The sequence below is a fragment of the Notothenia coriiceps genome, unplaced genomic scaffold, assembly GCF_000735185.1.
Source record: "Notothenia coriiceps isolate Sejong01 unplaced genomic scaffold, NC01 NC01_scaffold00035612, whole genome shotgun sequence".
In the NCBI taxonomy this organism is placed as follows: Eukaryota; Metazoa; Chordata; class Actinopteri; order Perciformes; family Nototheniidae; genus Notothenia; species Notothenia coriiceps.
The window spans coordinates 4,598-10,788 of NW_011368313.1; the positions used below are offsets into that span (position 1 = coordinate 4,598).

Below are 6,191 nucleotides of genomic sequence, written 5' to 3' on the forward strand. Positions count from 1 at the left end.
TTATGCCTTTGCTGTCTTAATTATGATCATTCTTTTTTCATAAATCTGTCTTTTCTGAGGCCTCTGGAGAAACATTTTGTGCACCTGTGCAACCTCGATTAACTAAAATAATTCAAGGTAACACCAGGTGAGTATTTGATATACAAATGATCATTTTGGGGATGAAGCATTCCTTTGACTAACATTTTAAACAATGGACATTTACCTGTAATATAAGGTTTTTATATGGCACTCCAGAAAGCTAAGAGGGACATTTCTCTCATCTTTTAAGTCACAGATAAATCATGTTTTTACAGAAAGTAGCCAGCCGGACAGACCTTATGACCTGTCACAGCAGGGGAAGCAGGTGTTAATAATGTATTAATACATGTGAATTAATGGGAAAAGATCCTCACTTGCAAGCATCTGATACAGATATGGGACTCATGTTTGGAGTTAAACATAATATATTATAGAACATGTGAGTTTCAAATATAAATGAGTGGTCAGGTGGTGACCTTGAATCAAACCGAGGTCTGCAGTCTTCATTAGAGAGTCATTTCACCTGAGCTACAGAAGAGAGACGGGCTATGAATAGCTGCGTCTGAGATAGTGAACTCAGTAATTCCTCACACTGTCATGTGCCCCGGTGATTTAAACTGGTTCTCTGCCTCTCTTTGTTAACTAGCTTCAGTATAATGATGTCGTTTTCTGTGATGTTCCAACACCATGGCTGGAGGCAGGAGTTTAGTCAGCAGCATGCAGGATCAAGAAAAAAAAAGTGAGCCACTGAAAATGGAGAAAAATGGCTTGCAGTACCCCAAGGTAGGAAATAAATTGCAGACGATAACTAGTGAAGCGAGGCACAAACAGCATAATAAATTGTTAGAGATCTTTTTTTTTTTGCTCTCATTTTGCAGAGCAAAATCAAACTTTGGAGTGCACAGTTGGCAGGCCATTAAAATAATTACTTCATGCTCTGAAAACAGAAGGCTTGTGTCAATCCCTATATCTCACACAAAAAGAAAACGCACTCCTCGGAATCACTTTGTGTTGTCTGCTGTATGGGTGGGTACGCTGATAACCTCAGATCACAGAGAGGCAAGCACAAATACAGTAAGTGACTTGGAAATAGCCTTGAACGAAACACATCTCTGTTGAATAAGCAGCTAAACCCAGAGCTAATGCACACTGGCATGGAGTAGATAAATATGTATGCACAAATATTTATGTCTTACAGTTTCTCAATATATCAATATTAATGATCTGCATTCTACACATTAAATAATTTAGCTAAAATAAATAAGTCATATTTTTGCCCACTCTATAAATATTCAACCGATCTGGATACATTTTTGTTGTCTGCAGACTACTTCTTGTTGATAATAGCAGTCACTGGAGCAATGTACATTCAAAGATTTGTTAGTTGTTTGCTTAATCCAATCAATGTTTCATATGTTTATGAATATGATAATTAGCAATCCAATCAACCACTCCAGACACCACACACTGTTTCCTCAAAGCACAGAGCAAAGATGTTCTGTACTATTATAAACTATAAATACATGTGTTTGGATATTTGCTTTTACGTCATTGGATACAGGATATATCTCTGTAGAAGCATATAATGCATATGTGGACCTAAAGCAAAGTTATGGCCAATTTAAAGGGACAATATAGCGCAATGCAATGTATCGCTGGGACAATCAGATATAAAGTGAACCATGCTTAAACCTTGGGTTCCTGCATAGTTCAATGATACATATGTCAACATATAAAAAAAAAATTGATAATTTGTTTCCTTCACGGTAATCAAAAAAAAATACATTTACAAAATGTTTTACATATTGATTATGGCAAAAGTTATGTTATCAATAAACAGCAGGTACAAATAAATACAAACCTGCATTGAAGTTTAAAGTAAAAAAGAAATAATTGTAATAAATAACACCTGTTCTACTAAACATGATGCTGCATTTTTAATGACTGATGAGGTTTAAATGGTCTGATGGTCTTCTGCGGAATCATGAAAATCACACTTGGGCCAGAAAGAAAAAAAATATGTGACAGTATTAATAATGTATTTCCAGCATGCATTCTGCATCATTATCCGACAATTTAAACGAGGGTTAAAGCTCACTGCTTTTCTTGTACAAGAGCAGTTCAACATTAAATATACAACAGTCACACATTCTTTCTTTTTTAACCAGTTATACAACCATTTTGAAATTCAGTTAATGGTCACAGAAGACACATGTAATCCCTTCTGTCCAAGTTACACTGTGGATGACACAGTTACGACAGACACAGCCATTTCAAGTGTCAAGACTATTCAACAATATCACCCTCCGTGTTTCCAACATGTTCATTTGAAAGCAGTTTACCCTTCATTAATGAAATAAAAGTGAATATTGTGAAAATACTTTCTCATAACATTGAATGGCAATATTGAGAATGTGGTCACATTCTCATTCATAAAAAGACGAGCTCAGAGTGTTAAATTCAACTATGTATCCATTACTTTTAGCTAACTCAGTCAACAATTAATGCATACATGTTAGCTATTTCAGACATTAAGCCTTTAAGTTTAGCAAAGATTATCTTACCAGCTCACACTTTTTGGCTATCTAATTATCTAACCATTTATCAACTACTTTTAGCTATTTTTAACCCTTGCCAATAATTTGTGATTTTTTTCTGTATTTATTCAATTTAGCTTGAATGCAGTTGAGCTCATCCCAAATATTCCATGTCAACTGCAAAAGTAGCCCACCCCCTTGGGTGCAAGTATGCTAGCCCTGGTTGAGAATAAGTAATTTACACAATTATTATATATAAAATATTCCTACTTTATATCTCATTTGATAGTGAGTCCAGTATAAGTCTGTGTATCTCTGAACGAAAACGTAGGTTGTAGGCTAAATTGATTTGATATCAGGATGCATTTCAAGGTCATGAACCTGACTCAAATAAATTGTGTTGTCACATCTGTTCCCAACCATTTTCAAAATATGGCGCCATGTTTCGCTTTAGTTAAGTAGTAACGTCATTATGGTGAGCTGTTTTAAGTTTGAATGTCGGGGAACTAAAGTGGACAGGAAGCTTTTTCGGGGTGAGCAGTTTGGGTGACGTTTTCCCTCTACCTCCTGCTGAACATCGCTCTCCTCTGGACCAGAGTGCAACCTGCGTGATTTTAAAGCAAAATGGCGACAGTGTAACGGAGTGGAGAGCCGAGTAACTGGGTCAGGTGCAATGACAAACCTGAGGACAGCAGTCTTCGTCCTGAGGTAGGTGATACAGCCTTTCGGAACTTCTGATGTGAGCGGGGATACATTGTACGGTCATTAGTCTGCCGTGTGTCGCTGTCTCTGTCGTGGGTCGATGTGAAGGCATTCAAACACTGCAGTGACCAACACCTGGGAGCTAGTTTACCTCAACTTCTATGTGTTCGATATTGCTACACAAAGTGTTTCTCCAATATGCCGCTGGTTCAGTTGTGTCTCTGAGGCTCAGCCTGTGGGCAGAGCAGCTAGCTGACTGTCGCAGAGCCTGTCAAAAATAAAGTCACTGCTAAGTGCTAACAGAGCCAGCTCTTTGCTATCTAGCTAAGTTGTTTCAGTTTGTACTAAAGGACAAACAGTTTGTGGACACAAGCCGGGTTTCTTTGGAGTCAAACTAGATAAACTTGGTTGTTACTTTGATATTTTTGTAGGATATGCAAAGCATTGATGTAGAGCTGCATGATAAACTTGGTGTATCAAGTTTTAAATCACTGACTATAAATGGCCCTATAGAAACAGAGTGATGTGGTTGTATGGAACTTACAAAAAAGGAAGGTCAGTGGCAAAGCAAACTGCATGTCAAGTTGAGATAGCATTGCCAACATTATTACTGCAGAGCTACAGCAAAACATGACAGCACCTAAGCTCATGTAAGCAGCCTTGATTCAAAACATCTTCAACTACATATTGAAGTTCTTAAATGATAAGAAGACCGAGCAAGCATAAAAATAAAGACAATATTTACCTTCCTCCATTTTCTTTGAACCCTCACAGATTCATCACAGATGTACACTTTCTCCTATCTATTTTCGACTTTCCACAACAACTCCCACAATGCAATGTGTGTTGTATTTTATAGAATAAAAACATTATTTTGTGTAAAAGCCTAATATAACGTTCAGTAATGATGCAAATAGGTTTGATCAGAAAGTTCACTGTAATTATAAAGTTAACCAGTGAGTCTATGCACAGGGAGTAGGCTATAGTGAATGAGGGATGGCTATAGGTTTAACCAGACAGATTTGTCGCAACATTGGTGTAATTCTTTAGATTTATTTAAAAAAAATGTATTGCAGGTCAAAGCGACTAAATTATCAAAAGCCCCAGCATGTCCCTTCACACGAAGCTGCTGTTTATGTTAGCAATGTCAAGCCTGCAAGCAACAGAGAAAAAGCATTTCAAACATGAACAAAACTTGTTTCTCTGCAGTTGCAGAAATAACACATTGATCGTTTTTAATTAAGACATGGAAGACTTTTCGATTGATAGCTTGTTAAAATATTTTAGACTTACCAGTAACGAAACAGCCAGAGAGCATCTGGTAGAACTGTTGTCAAGTTAAAACACAGGTACGCCCACAGTCATTTTCTCAGAGCAGAATGTTTGGCAAACAGATAAGGTTGTCGTTGCTCCGCTGGTCTATGGTGCCTCTGCTACCTCACTTTGCTGGCAAGCTAGCGGGTGAGACTGCAGATGTGTTATCATTGTAGTCAGACCACTGCTTTGTACAAAGTTGACCAAAGCCTTATCTTTGTTAGTTATTTTGCCATCTGAGTTGTGAAACTAAAATACTTCCGCACAATGCTCCTCTGTACTTTGGTGTCCTGATTGTTTGCTCAGGATGGCTTTCCTCACTAATGACCTCCATTTCCATAACAAAAGACAACACTGGCATGGTTTACTGAAAGGTCAATAGGTCATGCAATTAGTCAACCTGATCACAAAGTATTTGTATTTGTTTTGTTGTTTTATGTCCTATATAACTGTTGCAATGTTGGAGGAGCTTGGGACTTTATCATTGCCATTTCTACATTGTAGCTACTGTACATGCAGGGTTTCCCACACATAGACTATACTTGGGCGGGCCGCCCAGGTATAGTAACGGCCGCCCAAGTATATTTCGCGACCTGTTTAGGTATTTTTTTTTTTTTTGTCCGTGACTTGTGGACAATGATCCCTCACTCTACGCCTCCTGTACCCAGTCCCGGACTGGCCATCGGGAGGACCGGGGGGTTTCTCGATGGCCTGGCCTGTTAAGTGGCCTGCCTCACACAGGGTGACTGGCCGTCTACATGATGTTGCCTGCCTCACACAGGGTGACTGGCTGTTTATGATGTGGCCTGCCGACATGGCCACTGTCATACAGATCATAAATCAAAGCCCTTGATTGGTCTCTGTGTGTCATTCAAGCTCGGGATAACCTCAGCTAACACTCTCTGAGTGTTTAGATAGTTAACTTAGTCTAAGTTCTCAGTGGGTCTCAAACGGTTTGGTCACCATTTATGTAAAGACATATTTCCATTTGAGAGGGTAGTGATTAGTCAAATATGCATGAATAAATAAATAAAAAGTTAACTAGGTGAAAAAAGGCAAGATACACTTTTAAAACTTGTTGAGAGCTAAAACTAGTCTTTGCTGCTGCCTCAAATAGGAGAGGGGGGAGAGGAGAGGCTGATTCAGGAGCACAGACACACTCACAACTATAAATGAACCAAAAATAAATAAATAAACAAGTTTCAGTGTTTTTCATATTGGAAATGGGATGTTATTGGTTATGGCCATGATTTTATGATTATTGAAATGTATACAGTTCTGTTTCATATAGGTGTTTCCATAGATCTAGTCTCTTTATTTCCCCCTCAAAGTGCACCAGATTGATGCATTTCACTCCAACAAAAAAGAAAATCTGACCAGGGGAGCTTCCCCCCCGACCCCCCTAGAGGATTTGAGTCCACCCCCACTTAAAATCACATTGATAGGTTCCTAAATACATTTACCATTTTTTTAAAAATAGTAACCCATTTCCATATGTTTATGTGTGGGTAGTAGATTTAAACTATAGGGCTATCATTATGGGCCCTGCCTGTACCTGTTCGCTCTGCCATCGCGTGAAGGGTCTGCTAACAAGCGACCAACAGAAAGGTTAATGTT

General features: G+C 38.4%; 1 protein-coding gene across 3 annotated transcripts in view; it reads left to right on the forward strand.

Annotated features, from left to right (window-relative positions):
* The first annotated feature begins 3,073 nt into the window (after window positions 1-3,073).
* znf644b (zinc finger protein 644b) overlaps window positions 3,074-6,191 on the forward strand; it is a 34,861-nt gene continuing 31,743 nt past the window's right edge. For all 3 annotated transcript variants that reach the window (XM_010791663.1, XM_010791665.1, XM_010791666.1), the window contains exon 1: window positions 3,074-3,266. The gene's annotated coding sequence lies outside the window, so the exon portion shown is untranslated. The remainder of the gene's footprint in view (window positions 3,267-6,191) is intronic.